Source organism: Lathyrus oleraceus, chromosome 4, assembly GCF_024323335.1.
Source record: "Lathyrus oleraceus cultivar Zhongwan6 chromosome 4, CAAS_Psat_ZW6_1.0, whole genome shotgun sequence".
NCBI lineage: Eukaryota > Viridiplantae > Streptophyta > Magnoliopsida > Fabales > Fabaceae > Lathyrus > Lathyrus oleraceus.
The window spans coordinates 469,087,090-469,105,651 of NC_066582.1; positions in this window are offsets into that span (position 1 = coordinate 469,087,090).

Genomic DNA, 18,562 nt, shown 5'->3' on the forward strand with positions numbered 1-18,562 from the left:
TGTCCATCCCCTTAGAGCCTTCTGAAAATACTCATTTGTCTCTATCCGTCTGCGCAATATCCATAATACATTGACATCTAGGCAGCACGTCAATAGCATGATTTGCCTTAACCTCCTTCTTCCCCTCTAGTATCTCTTGATGAGCTGACCTAGGTAGATCTCCCGGATCATCTGATGTCATATAAGGATGTGACAACCTAAAATACCACTGGATGTAGCCGTATGCAACACTCCAAACCTTACGAGCTAGGATACTTTGTGCCTCATCTGATACCAGATGATTAAGGAAATCATTATACATGACATCTATATCTCTGCGTGCCATAGCAGGAAGAGCAAAATCAGAGGGTTCTCTAGGAACAAACTACATGTAGTTGAATTATTGTATGACGTGCTCAGGAATATGTAGATACATCAGATGTGACCCGCAAACCAAACATCCATAGTAGAAGACTATGTCGTTCAAGGGGCTCATTTTACACTAATTAGTGTACGCGTGGAAGTGTATATTCTTTGCTACCAAGAAGTCAAGATACACTCAAGAGGGCCCCTAATGCCTTCCTCTCGCCCAGATATAAGAAACATGGGAAAAGATGTTTCTTTGGCAGAGAGAAGTTAGGGTCAGTAATTGGACCATGTCTCCCTATGAAATAGGGATTTAACGGTCCACCATTGATTGAGTGGGTGGTGACCCTTCTCAAGGAAACCCTGGGCCCAAGGCCTCTATAAATACCTTTCCCCTAAATGGGAGATAGAGAGATCATAACTTACGTATACCACCCAAAGCATAAAGCTAATATACATATCATTTCACCTCACATGAGCAGGTCCTCTAAAATCACTGGAACATCACCATACAGGGCCTCTCATCGTTGCAGACAAACTATAATTGTTATAAACCTACTAAGTCCTCTGAGTATATCCTACCCTCGTAGGGATAACATCCACTAATGTACTTTTTGACCAATACAATGGAGCTCATCGTGGGGCTCTGGTAAAACTAACATGGGTCACACCTCTCTCATTCTCACTTCTTCCATCTTCTCTCTAAAGATGGACGATAAAACTTTACACTCTAATACAAACACCATAGTCAGAGGTTTCGTTGGTTGAAGTAATTCTAGCTCCTCCCGAAGGAAACACACAAGGAATGTGCTTGCTGCAAATGTGATATCTTTTGGTTCCCCCATAGGCGAGCGATGGGAAACAAGGGTTAACACCATCTTTTCTGACAGGGACACCATCACAGGTTAACCCTCATGATAATGATCCTCAAGTCATCACTGTAAAACATTACAATTGGGATATCAAACGAGTATTGGTAAATTCTGGGAGCTTTGATGATGTCCTATTTTGGGATGCTTTCCAAAAATTCCAACTCAATCCTAACAATGTCAAAATGTTTAGTGGCTTGTTAATAGGATTATCAAGCGAACAAGTACAAGTAAGGGGCCACATGACCTGTAGACAATATGTGGCAAGGGAGTAAACGCCAAGAAGATATAAGTCATCTACCTTATTATGGATGCCCTATCTCCCTATAATATCATCCTAGGTTGACATGTCATCATTGCACTAAGGGTGGTTATTTCCATGCAGTACTTGGTCCTGAAGTACCCGCTGCTTGAAGGCCAGGTAGACACGATTCGAGGAGACCACTAGATTGCTCAAGAATGCTATAAGAATAGCCTGGTGATAGAGACGAAAGAGCTCACCCTAGTGGGCGCCCCCTTTTGAAGTTCAAAATACATACCTTGATTATTGGGATCCTATGTTAGGTGTAGACGTTGAAAGGATCACACCCACACAAGACTTAAAAGAGGTCTGAATAGGCCCTTTCTTCCATTAGGTGACAAAGATAGGTACTTCGCTTACCGATGAAGAAGAATGTGAGATAGGCGACCTACTCATTAAAGATTTCGACATGTTCTCCTAGGACGCCTTTGATATGCATGGGATAAACACTAAGGTGGTGATTCGTCACCTCGTCATCCACCCTTCTGCTAAACCATTCGCATAGAGGAAGCGGAAAGTTGACGAGGAAATGAGAGTCGCCATTAACGAGGAAGTAGGCAAACTATCTGACGCCGGTTTAATTACAAAAACTAAGTACCCTACTTGGTTAGCTAACATGGTTTTGGTAAGGAAAGCAAACAACAAATGGTGCATGTGGGCGGACTTCACCGACCTGAACGTCGCATATCCTAAGGACTCGTATCCACTACCAGGCATCAACTTATCGATGGATCCTTAGGATATCGCGTTTTGAGGTTCATGAATGCATACTTATGGTATAACCAGATTCTGATGGGTCCCATAGATGCCCTTAAAATAACCTTCATGTTAAATCATAGCAACTACTACTAAAATGTCATGTCCTTCAGCCTCAAGAATGTTGGCGCCACTTACCAGCGGCTCATGTAGATGAAACATATTTTTCGTGGCCTCGCCTATAGTTAATAGGACTAAACCTTGAAGAAAATTTATTTAATACTACCTCAACTTTCTTATCTTGCTATGCATAATCAATACCATTCAAGTTCTTAGTATTAAAGTGTAGGTGTCAATCCAAGACGATGTTCGACTTGGAAATCGATAATATAGTCAATTAAAAAGAAGTTTACAAGTTGGAAAGGGAGAAATCTATCGATAGAAAATCGGGTAACATTTCTTAAGTATATTATAAATAATTTATCATTATTATATATATTCTCATTCTTCACATCCCCTATGAGTGCATCAATAAAATCATCAAATACAATGAAACTGAGAGGTGACTTGGAAGAGAGAAAGACTAATTTGATGAGTTAGTGGAGTAAATATGCAAACATAAAAAAGGAGGTGGGATGGGAGTGAAGAACTGAAGTCTTCAACGTATCTCTTTTAACTATGCGAAAATGGAAATGTTTCAATGAAAGCAATTCTCCTTGAACTAAGATTTTAAAATTCATATATAGTAATTTAACTAACAAGTTTTTATGTAGAGACAACAATGTGTTTGACAAGAAAGAATCCAATTTATGGATAGATCTACTTTTACTAGAAAGTCATGGTGAATCGAGAGCAAACTATTTTTGCCAACAATATTTGTGTTAATTAGGGGATGATGCCACTATATCATTATGGTCGGAAAAGTGGATTTGGGACACCCCCTTAAAGGAGGTAAACCCATCTTTATTTTCTTTAGTTGAAGATAAGAACAAGAAAATATCAGAAATGGGCAGCTTTTCAAAAGATTCTTGATTTTCGAGGATTGAGTGCAGTAGAGAACTAAACAACCAAGAGCCCAAATTAATGGTTGAATTGAAAGCCTTATTAATTGGAATCGATCCATCTCATAAAGTACAAGATAAAAGAATATGTGTTGCAGACATCATCAAAGGATTTTTTTTGTTAAATCTTCACACCATAATATAATGTCAAGTACGCAACATAACAATTTGCCAACGCGACTTATAGATGAACTTTTATTTATTTTGAAATCAAAATCAACATAAAAATAGGATTGTTTGGGTGGCGGGCTCTCCAAAATTGAATACCAACAAGGAGGTCTTGAATGGAAGAAGTATTGTTATTGATCCCTATGTTTTATATTGTGTATTCTATTTTGATTGTCGGGAATCCTCCTCTCATATTCTTCTAGCTTGTCCTAGAATCATAATAGTTTAGGATGGTATATATAAATAGTTGGGGATAGAATGAACATCAAGTCTTGAAGATATATACTTTTTTAAATAACCATGTTGTTCAATAAAAATTTCCAAACAACCGTACTTTCTAACTAGTTTCCAAAATATCCATGTTTCAAATAAGAAAATTTTACGTTGTAGAGGACTAGCCAAGCCAATTTGCGACATCTTTGAAAAGGTAAGAGCGGTATCCAATTGAATTGGTGACTACAATATGTCTAACCAATCGAATTGACGACATATTTGAAAAAGTAAGAGTATCAGCCAATTGAATTGGCGACTACACTATGTCTGGCCAATTGAATTGGCGATATTGTATAACCTATAGGAGCAGTCGTCAATTCAATTGGCTCCTACATGTTGTAGATTTTTTAATTTTAATTAATTAATAAAAATTTTGAATAAAAAATAATAATATTTAATTTAACTCGGATTATATATGAAAATATTTTCTACACTAACGATGACGACTCACTTGATCATACATGTCACCGGTTCCACACTCCTAGGTACATTTTCTCGTACTAGTCTATGTTAATTCATCCCAGGTGTTTGAAATGAGGTCTCTGGAACATCACCATCACCAGATTCCCAAATAAATTATTGTAATTCTACGTAGTATGGTGTACGCATTGACGCGTTGTTGTAATGGAGTTGGTTGCCCATGTCGTAGTACTTAGGTTATGTTGTTTAGATTGATAGGGTTATTAGTGAGCGGCATGACCGATTGAATGGCAACATTGATGTTAATGTTTCATTGGGGAAATGAAGAAATGGTTGTTATGGTGTTTGATAGTCATATGTTTGTTGGATGTTTTGGTGTTGTGATGTTAAGGTGTTTTGGCTATGGTAGGAAGTGTTGGTGTCATGTGTTCTTGGGTGTTTTGGATATGGTAGGAGGATATGTTTTCGACATATATTTCTTAAGTGTTTTGATAGTAATCATGTTGTTATTGGTGGTATGGGTATGCTTTTGGTTTTGTGTTTGTGCGTGTGGCATATATTGGTTATGGGTTGGTAATTTTGTTGGGTAGGGTGTCATGTGTAAGTGGTTTGATAATTTTGTTGGGGTTTAGATGTTGAAGCTTGTTATGTGTAAGTGGTTTGTTGTTGGTCGTATAAATACATATCTTAGAATAAAAACTCAGTTGTAACCAATCTGTACCAATACATATAATTATTAGTTGGTTTAGATTCGGTTGGAATGATAACATCGGTTAAGACTCGTTGATGAAGACGACTTCATTGACAACACTCAGCTTTTGTGAAGTCTTTCCAATCGTCAAAGGGCCATTGTTCATTAACTTTACATTGATTCCATTGTCCGAGGCACATAGGGGTTCGTTGTTTTATGTCAAACTACAATTTCACACAGTCACTATGGTGCATCTCCACACTGATGAACCTAAGGATCAGTGTTGTTGCAGTCCAAGCGGCTACATCTTCTTTGTTGATTTCACGATGATGTTCCAGACTCTGATATGGCCTCCAAATAAACTCTAGAGATAAATAAATTAGATTAGTAAATGGATAATATTAAAAATAAATTATTATGGAATGATACTTTTAGTGGAAATACACTTTTTGGTTTTAAGTGATCCAAAATATTTTGATAGACAGCAATGCAATGTCTATGACATCTGTTGTAATTCATCCCACGAGCTGACCACCTAAACCAAAAAAGTTAAAATAAATTATTTATAAATAATAGAAAAGTAAAGTAAGTAAATGAAAATAATGATATTAACTTACTTTTTTACGTAGGGGAATATGAAGATGTTGTGGTTGATGGGAGTTAGGGACGACGATCTAGACCAACCCCATGCTTGGAGCAAAACGACGCTTCCATAAAATGTATATGTGTCTTTCTTTGTGTTTTTACACAAAAAGCTATAGAGATATGACAAACAAGTCGAACCCCAACTATATATTCATATGTTACCTATGTTTTTTTAATAAGGATAAATACATAATATGTACACTATTACTAGTACCCTATGAAAATAATAATGAAGTAACTAGTAGCTTAATATAACATCGAGTTTTAATTTTTATTTATTCTACGGTATAATTTTCATCTAATATTATACCACTATAATAATTTTAAGGTGCGTAAATAAAATATCTTGGCCCCTCGGGTTATCATCTAACAAGTCGTGACCTAAAAGTTCCTCGCATATTGAATTGGCTAAGTTGGTTTTTCCATTGACCTCTTTACTATCAATTGGTAGACCCAATAACATGTACACGTCCTCTAGTATTACAGTACGATATTGAGAACATGATTTTGCTAACATGACCAAAATCGACGTGCTCTAAATAAGGTTTAATGAACTCGCCATGTACGATATATTTATGGATAAAAGTATGAAATTTAGATGGATCCTAAAAAAAGGGATTCGGGTTTGGTTTATAAAATACTGATATTTCCTAGTTTGCAATCAATAGAAAATCAAATTTCTTGCATTTGAAAGAGAGAATGAAGTCAAAGTTATGGGATGACCCTCTATCACAAATTATATATCAAAGTCTCATTTAAAACAATCACGTCAAACTTTTCCATCTAAAGGTTCGCGATGATGAAGATGTTGAAAATGTGTTTGTTAGTCACGAGCATTATGGATTCAACTATATTGAGTTGTATATTTTATTCTAACAACCTTAACAATCTCAGATTGTTGAGTTGTCACAAAAATTTGACCAGTCTCAAATATTTGATCAGGTTGAATATGAATCAGAAATCAATATTATTGATGATGAAGAAGAAGAAAGTGAGACACATGTCGATTATATGTTGAACATTAACACTGAAGATGACGATTAAGAGCAATTACCTCAAAGTCATGTATATTTTTTGTTTCAGCATATGACAAACTTGAACTTGAATGAAGATAAGCCATCCACAAATAATTTTTATAACCTGTATATGCAGTCAAATGGTGAGTTAAAAGTGAGAGACATGTTCCACACAAAAGAAGATTGCGTGCGAGCCATAAATAAGTTTCACATGGATAATCTGTTGATTATACCATAGATCACATTGATGCAGAGAGCTATATCATTTTGTGTCTTAATGAGCTTTGCATGTTTCAGTTGACAACATCTTACAGGAAGATAAGTGATTCATGAGATATAAGCTCTATGGATCCACCTCACAACTGCACCACCAATAATTTTCTATAGGATCTTGGTAAACTAAGCTCTGAAATAATATGTCAAGACATTTTGCCTTTTGTTAGAAAGGACCCGTCATTGAAGGTGAGTCTAATAATCTCCCATATCGTTACACAATACAATTATACTCCCTCGTACATGAAAGCATGGATTGCAAGGACAAAAGTTGTTGAACAAGTATACGGAAATTAGGAGGCTTCGTACAAAGAACTTCCAGAATATTTGGTGGCACTTAAGACAAATGCTCTGGGAACTGTTATAGTTATGGAGACACTACCATCATATACGTCAAACAAAACTTGTGTTAGTGGAAATAGAATACTCCATCGACTTTTTTGGGCATCTTAACCATGCATAAAAGGTTTTGCGGTCTACAAACCTATTATTCAGTTTGATGGAACATGGTTGTACTAGAAATACAAGGACATATTACTTATAACAATGACATAAGATGACAACAATAGTATCTCCCCATTGCCTTTGCTCTCAATAATCCAACCTCTGTTTGATTTCAGATAGACATGCATCTATTGAGAGTGCACATAATATTCATGATAATGGTTGGAAAACTCCTTCTTATACCCATGTCTACTGCATTAGACATATTTCACAAAACTTCATGTGAGGAATCAATGACAAGAGTCTTAGAAAGTAATTTGTAAATGTATTCGGTGTAAAGAATAATAGCTTTCAAGTGGTAGCAAAAGAGGAATATTGCCTACATATCAATGGGATGTTATTTGGAACAATGGAAATATGAAAAGGAAGAAAAATGGTCGCCCCAACAACATGCATATTAGTACTGAAATGGATATGATTGACAAAATGGTAAGATTGTGTGGTATATACTGTCATCCCTAACACACACGGAAACATTATCCCGATGTTGAAATACTTTGCATATATATATATATATATATATATATATATATATATATATATATATATATATATATATATATATATATATATATATATATATATATATATATATATATATATATATATTATATATATATATATATATATATATATATATATATATATATATATATATATATATATATATATTGGTTATAACAAAACGAACACAAATAACCCTAAAATAACCACGTGTGAACATAAACAAGCCTAAAATAACATAAACAACAAATAAAGAGACTTAACAATATAACATATCTAAGAGATTACATAATCAGAACAATATCATCTGGTGCAGATATCATATCCCTAACATCACTGTCATCTTTAATTGTCACCCACATACGTTGGATATCATCATCTTCATCCGCAATAGAGATGTACAAAACAAGTCTCTTGATACTTCTTATCCTTTCTCCATCAGTAATCTCCCCGTCTAACCAAAGCTTCAAGTTGCTTGAAACTCTGTATGTTTCAAAAACGCATCTTCATTGGAGGCTTGATTCTCGAAAAACAAGCATGTCCATTTCTTTTGGTAACCATGCTAGAACAAGTGAAGTAAAGATTAAGGAGAAAATGAGATGTGTGAAATAAATTGTGGAAAACACACCTATTTATACAAAAAAAAAATCTGCAACACATAAGAGCCAATTGAATTGGCGACTGCTCATATGGGTTGTACATTATCATCAATTTAATTGGCTAAACATAGTGCAGTTGTCAATTCAATTGACTATTGCTCTTACTTTTTTAAAATTGTCGCAAATTGGCTTGACTAGTCCTTTGTAACACAAATTTTGTGTGTTTGAAATATGATTAGTTTAGTTGGTCTTATCTTATATGTACATACTTTTAATTTAGTCTACTGCTGAATTTTACTCGACTTAAATAAAATCTAAGTCAACCAGTTTCTGACAAAGGAAACTATAAATAATTTGTTGGATCAAATATGTGAATTTACTATTGTTGGTCCATGTAAGCAATTGAAATTTATTGTAAAAATATCAAATAAATGAAGAAGATCAAGTAGATATAAAATCCATTCTTGTGCAAGTTTATTGGTCGTTTAAGTTGTCAATGTATTAAGCTTTATTGATTAAATTACTTAAACATGATTTACACTAGTTGCTTTATGCTAGTTTTTTTTTATCTTTTATTATCTATAAGGGTTGAAGTACTCACTTTACTTATCATATTGATAATATTTTTCTCATTAAAAAAATAATAAAGAAAAATCTCATAAAAATTATAAAGACTAATATGTAATATAGACGTTTTTGTAAGACTATGAAAATCTCTATTAATAGCTATTGATTCACGATTTTGAAAAATTACCAATGAAGAAATTATTAGATTTAGTCGCAGATTAGGTTGTCCTCTTTAAAATGTTTTACGGTATTTTTTTAAAATTGTATAAGATAAACGATGATCCAATTACTATTTGCATAATATATATTCAGTCTAAGAATACACCTTTTGATGACAAAAAGATCATTCGATAATGGTATAAACACTAGTTGTAGTATCGGGTGAATATCAGACGTAGTATCTAATATTAGTCGTATCAGGTGCAAAATATCCGATTGAATAAAATAAGAATAGCACAGAAAATATAGTGATGAAGGAAAGACGTGAAAGAGGAGAAAAGTTTTGGAATGCAAAAATATGGAGTAAAGAAAATGAGATGGGTAACTATTTATTTTTTGGCGAAATTTTGACCCGAATCGGAGAAAAAGAGGGAAGTGAAATAGATTTGTCCCATAACTAACCGTTATAGAACTTGGTCAACGAAACAATTCGGTCAACAATTAGGGTCATTGTTAAGGAAAATCACACCAATAATTAAATTAATTAATATTAAGTAATTTTCACCATTTTGGATACCAAAAACTAATGAATCACCAAGTCCGATCCGAGTCGATGAAAAACACACATGAGATTGTTTATGGTGAACTATTTCTCATTAATTTTTTTTATTAAAAATTATTGATTTATAATCATTAATAACCTATTTATATTAATGCATAATTATAAATAAATATTACTGTGAAACAATGAATCATAAATCAACAAATTAAATCTATTTAACTCAACTAAAACACATATCAGTTATATTAGTTGCTTTACCTATCCATTTCTCCACTAATCCTATTCTTTGATTTCGCCAATCATACTCAAATTACAACTATTAAAACACTTAAAATTCCAAAGTTATATTTCTAAAATTTTATGGTACATTTACAACTATTTTACGATCAGACTCAAATTATACATTACTAAAATCGAAATAATAATCTCACAAGGAGATACATACACATGTACACATTAATATTATAATGTCAAGATAGATGTTTGTTTTAGTTTTAAAAAAATATATTTTAAATAATTCTTATAAATATGTTTTTTAATATCTTATAAAAAAAATCAGATTAAAAAAATATTTTAATATTTTATAATATAAATATACATTATTAAAAATTAAAATATAATTATAATTTTTTTTAAAAACTAGATTATTTGAATATGCAAAAAATATATATTAATGTTGCCGCATAATTATAAATAAATGTTGCCACCAAACATTGAGTCTTAAAAAGTTAATTTTTTAAAATTTTAATATATAAAAAATGTTTCGATAAAATAAAAAAATATTTAAAATAGTATTTTAATAAATCAAATTTTTATTTGAACATTTTATGAAAGGTTTTTTTTAAAATATTTGTTAAACAAAAATTGTAATACTAGAAAAAACTGAAACGGTAATTGGTAATACTAGAAAAATTATCCAAAACACCCAAAAATTGTATATGCTTTCATAGTACACATATACTATTGTCACAGAATCACTTTGAATATTTTCAGCCAAAAACTATGTAATTGTGTTTTTATTTGGACAAAAACACTTGTGCCAAATAACTGTATCAATGCTTTTGTTGGGGTTATTGTCGACCAGAGTTACTTAAATTAATATTATGATATTATGATGATGACATGCTTTCATATAGTATTATTATCGCAAATCCACCTTCCATATTTTCAGCCAAAAATTGTGTTCTAATTGGTTGTTTTTATTTGTGCAAAAAATTGTACCAAGTTTCAATAAAAATTTATTGATATGTTCTTGTCAACCAAAATTACATATATTAATATTAGTATATTTTGATGACCAGATAATAATGATGATGTGTTTTTATTTTACAAATTATATAATCGATGTGCTTTATATTTTATTTTTATTTTATTTAACTTTCTTTATATAAATTTTAGTAGTATATATGCCATTCTATTTTTAACAATGGAGGTAAAGAATAAAGAGAAAATAAGAGATACAGTTTAAAATAGTTTTTCGGTGATATTTAATGAACAACCGTGTGTATATTTCATTAAATTATTAAAATATATTGAAATTAATTTGATATATATAATATTTAAAAAGTCACTTATAGTATCCATTAGAAGATTAATTATTTCCAATACAATAGTATTTTAAATATTTTTTGTTACAAATAATTAATTTAAATGATTATATATAATATATGTATATAATTTAAAGGATTGTTTTGAAATAAAAATAATAAAAATGATCAAATCATTTTCTGCCGGAAGGATATAAAAAAGGAAGAGATATATATAGAGAAACACTAACCTCCAAAAATTATAATAAAATTCAGTACAGATACACTACTCATATAACATATATATGTTGCATGAGAGTCAAATAGTTATTTATTCAACCATAAGAAAATGATTTCTCCATAAAAAAAGTCAAATAATTATTTAATCCTCTTATAAATAATTATCCTTCAAATTCATCTCATTAGTCAACCAGCCCAACCAATTTTATCTGTTCATTCTGATCCCTTGTATGCATTGTATTTTTTATTCAAATGCTAAATACATTGTACATATATGATATCATATAATATATATTATAGTTATGCAAATACAAAGTTTAAAGAGGGATGAGTATTACTTTTTGCTATAAAAAAAAAAGTACACTATTTATAAGTCGGTCGGTTGATTAAAAAATCCACCTCCATATATATACGAGTGAAGGACAGACAAGTAGATATGAATCATTATTAAATATAAAAGTATGAACCTCAATTCTTTTCCATCCTAATCCAAGCAAGACATGGATTTGTATCACCTATAAAGAAATAAAAAAATGCAAAGAAATATCTGGTGCAGCATTTGACATCTCAAGAATTGTCCAAAAGCTATTATTCTTCACAAAGTAATATTGAGTATGTCCAAGGAACATATCAACTTCAAGACTATTGATTATATCATATATGCCTCCAATTAAGTGTGACTTTAGAGTACTCTATTAAAAAATGAGATAAAGATATTACAAGAAAAAAAATTGTTCATATTAAGTTAGTGGATCAATTAAAATTGATTCTAGTGATATACAATTGACTTTTGATATTTTTGGATGTGTTGAAGAAAAATTTAGTTTGACTCTAGAAAAGATATTAATCTTTAATTTCAAAAGTGATTTTAATTTTTAAATTTGTTTTTTAATTTTTTATATATAAATATATTCAAATATATATTATTTTATATTTAATTTAATTTTAGTTAAATAAATTCTATTAAATTAAATTATTTAATATCAATTTTCGTCAACACAAAAATTTAGTTGAAGATGTAGTGTTATATTTGTTTTGTTTTTCACAATGTTATATTTATTCTTTATTATTATTAGTTATCAAGGCCGACTTTGTGTAAGAGCCACAAATTCTATAATACAGAATTTTAAAATTTTAAAAGTTCATTTTTTTAAATATTAATAGGTATAAAAAAATATTATAGTTAAAATTTAATAAATCAAAAAAATGTTATGAATAAAACCCAATATATAAAAAAAAATTGACAAAAAATTATAATAATTTTTTTTATTAATATATAATTATATTTTTAATGTGTCATTTAAAAAAAATTCATTTTTAAAATTTGAACAAATTCTTAAAATTAATTGGACCGACTCTAGTAATTATTAATGTGAATATGATATATTGTAATATCTATATCAATAAACTTTTCGAAACCTTAAAAAAAGGATTCAAAACTGTGATAAAATGAGTTATTTGGAGGCTTGTGTGAACTTTTAAAAAAATGGATCAAAGTAGAAACTTTGATAAGTATGAGTTATTTGGAGGCTTATGTGGACTTTAGATATATTTAGATATTTTAAAACGAATGGAGTAAAATGGAATGTAATACTGGATCTAACTAAGAGGGATAAGAGGGAGTGTCTCCTATTCAAAGTTGACTTTACTCAGGCTTATGATTGTATAGATTGGCACTAGATTGTGTAGGTGGATGGAGGCAGAGGTGTTTGAGAGTAGTATGTCGATTTTGGTAAATGGAAGTCCAACAAAACACTTTAGGGTTCACCTTTTCTTTTTGTTATAGCAGTTGAAGGATTAAATGGGTTGATGAAGAATGCGGTAAGACTTAATATATTCAGAGGCTTCATGGTAAATGAGAGGGTGTCATATAACCTTTTACAATTTGCTGATGGCACCTTAGTGATAGGTGATGCCTCTTGGGAGAATTTATGGGTCATTTAAGCTCTTTTGAGAGGGTTTGAACTGGTATATGGACTAAAAATTAATATGGCAAAGAGTAAGTTTTATGGTGTTGGTATTAGGGACCAACTCATGGAAGCAACTCCAATATTCCTTGGCTGCAATAGAGATTCAATGACAGTTAAATGTGATTAACAATGTAATGTTTAATGTAATGTTTAATGTAAAATTAGTCTCTTGGTTATGGTTTATGATAGATGGAGAAGTTATTGTAATTTTTATGAGTAGTGTAAATTCCCTATGCTTCATTTAAAATAGGTCGTCTTGTGTAAATGGGTAAGAGTACCACTTGAATTCTATGTCAATATATCTTGCTTATTAAAAAAATGAATATAATAAAATATAGCAAAATGAATATTATATTCTATTGTTTAGATATTTTATAATAAAATATAATAAAAAATATTATTCCGCTCAGATCGAAATAAGTAAAAATGAGAATAAATAATAAAATTGGATGAAATACATTTTATTATATTCCACTTCATTTCATTTTTTTTATCAATCCAAACGATAAAACAGAGAAAAATTTCATTTCATTTGCTCCATTCAATAATATTTTTTCAATCCAAACAATAAAACATAAGAATATTTCATTTCATTATACTCTATTCAATAATATTTTATCAATTCAAAGATAACCTAAATCAACTAACTTCCTAGCACTATGAGAATCACACTGAGAATTCTCTAAAGTTTGTTTTTAGAGAATTTTGGAATAATTTTTTTAAGGTTATATAACAGTTAGTTTTAGCATAAAATATCATTTTTTTAAATATCAAATTTATACTGAAATATAGAAATAACACTATAGAAATTTTAGAAAATCAACTCAGTAGACAGATTTTTAGAGTTAATTTGTTACATTTAAAGTTAATATAATTGTTAAAAGTATTTCCTATTTTCTTAGAACTTATGTTGATTTTAATTTGATAATGATTCTTGAAATGAAATATGATAGGAAAAAACAGAAATACTAATTATGGATGATATATTTTTAAAAATAATGAGGTTTTTGTGATATTTTTACTATTTTTAATAATTGTTCACTTCAAAATATTTTATCTTTTCTGTTATCGGATAAAGTTAACACAAATTTTAGAAAAAAAATATCAAAACAAGTAAATTTAATTACTTTTATAATATTGTTGACTAATTTCTACTTGTTGAGACTCTAACTTAGAAAATGTAATCACTTAGATGAGTGCAAGAGTTTAATATGGCAAGGGTGTACTATCACCTTCGTGTGTAACCTTTGCAAAAAGATTATTGAAATCACTCATCACTTGTTCTTTGTCTGCATATTTTTCAAGAAAATTTGGCATTGGTTTTACAAATGCCATCCCTGCTGCCTTGGCAAGTCAGAAATAATTGGTTTAGATGTTTAACATTCTATGCACATAGAGACTTGTTCATTTCACCCATTTATACATAAAGGGACACTAATGCCGATTTCATTGCCAATATTGATCTCACTTGTAATTCCCTCACGATTTTTTATTTTATTCTAGTACATATCCTTATCTACTCCATAATTACATGAATGTCAAGTTTCTTGAGGCAAGAGCAATATTAGCTCCAACTATTTAGACATTTGACAAAATCAACGAATATATCTTAGGTCTTATTTCTAGCAAAGCAATACTCCAAACACTCTAAACAGTTATTTCATATAAACTTCTACTTACATTTACTTATCCTAATTGAAAATAGGACTCATTGATTATAAATTTTAATTGATTATTTTTAACCAAATCATAAATGCAGATGATGAAAAAGTTCCTATGAGTTCAAATTCAATCAATAAATTTGATGTAAATGATCCTTCTACCTATGAAATCATAACACCGAAATTTATTAATTCATTGAGGACATTAGACTTGCCAAATCACATAATCAAATTGAAAGTTGGAACTCCAATCATGATTATGAGAAACATCATGATTATGAGAAACTTGGATCAGTCCAAATGGCTATGTAACAATACCAGATTAATTGTCACCAACTTGCTGATCATGTATTGGAACAAAAAATAATGTCCGGAAAACACGAGGGTAATGTCATTTACATTCCCAAAATGACAAACTCACCTTCATAATCACCTTGGCCATTTAAAATTTCAAGAAGGCAATTTTCGATTATTTTTTCTTACGCAATGACCATCAACAAGTTACAAGGTTAATCCCTAGATTTTGTTGGCCTCTATTTGCCCCGTTTCGTCTTCAGTCATGGCCAGTTATATGTCACAATATCAAGGGTCAATAATAAACAAGGGTTGAAAGTACTGATACACGATGAACAGTCAAATCAAAATACGACAACAACTAATGTTTTATTTAAATAAATTTTTCAAAATGTACATGTAAGTCAATATTCAACCAAAATGTTACAAAGTTTTTAACTCATTACACTAATTCTTTCTTTGATTTTACAACTAAGAGAATGACAAGTGTAATTCGTATTAACTTGAAGAAACATTTTATAAATATTTTTTCTCTTTTTTTTCTAACATTTCTAAACCTTCATTACCGCATTTATAACAAAAAATCTGAGAGATCCATTGTCAAACTCTTTACATACTTATATCCTCTGTTTGAACCCTTTTCTCAGATTCTAAACATTATTCACCTTGCAAATTATGCACTACTATTTTTCTTTAACACAATTGTTTCTAAACATGTTGATTCTATATTCGTGAATCTATGTTTTGTAAATACATATTTTAGACTGAAACATGAATTGAAGAATTAATAGTATACTATTATCACATGAAAATATCATGTTGCACTTCTATATTTATTTCGCAGCTTCACATTGTCCAATGTGAAAGTATTAAGAATTTGGTCAAAAACACCTTCACGCATTATTTGGATATCCTTTCAAATACCTCATTGTAGTATATGATTTTCTGTTTTCTTGCATTAGATTTTTATACAAACATATATCACAACGAAAATAAATATATATATAATTTGTCCCAATTTTGCCTAATGTTGAGGTGAAAATTCCCAACATATATTGGTTTAATTTAAGAAAAAATAATATCTTAGTTAAAAGTCATGTATCATAAAATAGGAAATAGAAAACTTTTAAGTAAAATTATATTAGTATATATACACACATTTGAATTGTTTGTGGGGGCAATGACCCACATACTTGCCTATGTAGCTCCGCCCTTGATGATGTGTATCTATTTATAATATATTAATTCTAATGCACAATCTATTTCATTGCCACTTTTACTATATTTCACTATAACATTTTGCCACCTTAGCATACTTGCTTAGTTGTCGTTTTACCCAGACATATAATTCACATAATATTCTTTAGTGTTAGTCTAACAACAACACAAATTTTCAACTCACATCTTAATTAATTTCTCTTTAAATTCTCTTCTTAATTCTACCATTTTTTTTAGCATAACCCAACTTACGTTTTTTTTCTAGCATTATAAAATCATAACCCCTTTAACAAAATATATAATGAATATAGTCTTATTTGTTCACCATTTCATCATCAATGAATACATATAATGAATATAGTTTTATTTCTTCAATTCTAATGTTCAAGCCATTTCTTGCATTGTTATCCGCTTAATTTTCAAAAGAATGAGAAGATGCATTTAGAAAAGCAACCCTTTCAAATGACTAAGAAAGAAAACTAATCAAGTTGTTTTATAAATGATCCAATCCTCTTATATATTTTGACAGGTAATATAATATATTAATTTTAATGCACAAGTTTTGTCGTCACTTCAGCTTTATTTTATTATAACATTTTATATTTTGTCACCTCAACATACTTATTTAATTGTTTTTTATTAAAAAATAAATGAGTTATGTTAAAAACAAGTGAGAGTTTTAAGTTTTAAGTTATTTCTAAAGGTCGAACACTTACATATACATAAGAGGATCTATACAAAAATATTCCACTAACAATTTGTCATCACAAATTCTCTTAGAGTCATATTTAAATTCTTTCAATCAAGAGAAGAAAAAAAAACAAACTCATTTTCTTATAAAATTCATTTAGATACTCTGATCACACACACTTAATAGTCAATCCACAATTTTACATTAGTAAAAAAAATTTAAAATTATAATTTTTCATTCAAAAAAGTTATTTACATATTTAATTTCCTTTCTCATAAGTTTCATATACTAATTCTAACTCATATATTATAATATTTAAATAAATAAAAAACTCTCTCTCATAGCTTCCTGCAACACGTGGGTCAATATCTAATTTATATTATTATTTGTCAAAAAGTTATAGAGATTGAGATATTCGTCTTTTAATTTGTATTTGTGTTTTCATTATAAATGAATTTATTATCGAGGTGTTTGATAATATAACTTTTAGAATATAATATTAAACTAAACTCACTAAATATTCTTCTATTAGCTTGCAAGTAGTTCACATTTTTAAAAAGTGTTAACAGTTGTGATGGGTTTTTATTTCACTAATTAGAATATACTAAAAATATTATTACTAAAACACTTATGATTAAAAAATTATATTTTTAGAATTTAATAGTCATTTCACAACTATTTTACAATCGGATACATTATTGAAATCAAAGTCATGAGCTAACATGGAGATACACAAAGTCATGAGCTAATATGGAAAAAGTGTACATCTTCACCTTCAAAATTTTCTCTTTTTTATTTTATTAATTTTGTGTGGCTAAGATTTGATCGCGACTTAATGAGTCGAATTTGGGGTACAAACTGCAAGTGCACAGTTCTATCGCGTAGTTTTAAAAGATATCGATCCCACAGGGACTTATGAATCGATATACCGTTTTCTAAGGTTACTTCGTAAAGCTAAGGCGGATAATACTTTGATTGTTTGGGGGAAAAGTTAAAACTAAAATAAGATCTAAATTAAATATTAATTAAGCGGATATCGGTATGTAGTTCGTCGTAATTAGGGAATCAAATCTTCGTTGGTTTCTTGGTTTTAAAATAAATCCTTTCAGTAGACACTATTGATTAAAAGTCTTATCTCAAACTCTCGCTCTGTTGAATAAACTATGATTTTATATTAACGTAGCTGTCACTTATTAGTTAAGTCCAAAATCACTTTTTGAAAACAATAGAATCCGTAGAAACTCTTTTTAAGAAAACACTAAATGTTTAAACATCCTTGTCTCAAACTCTCGCTCTGTTGACTTAGATT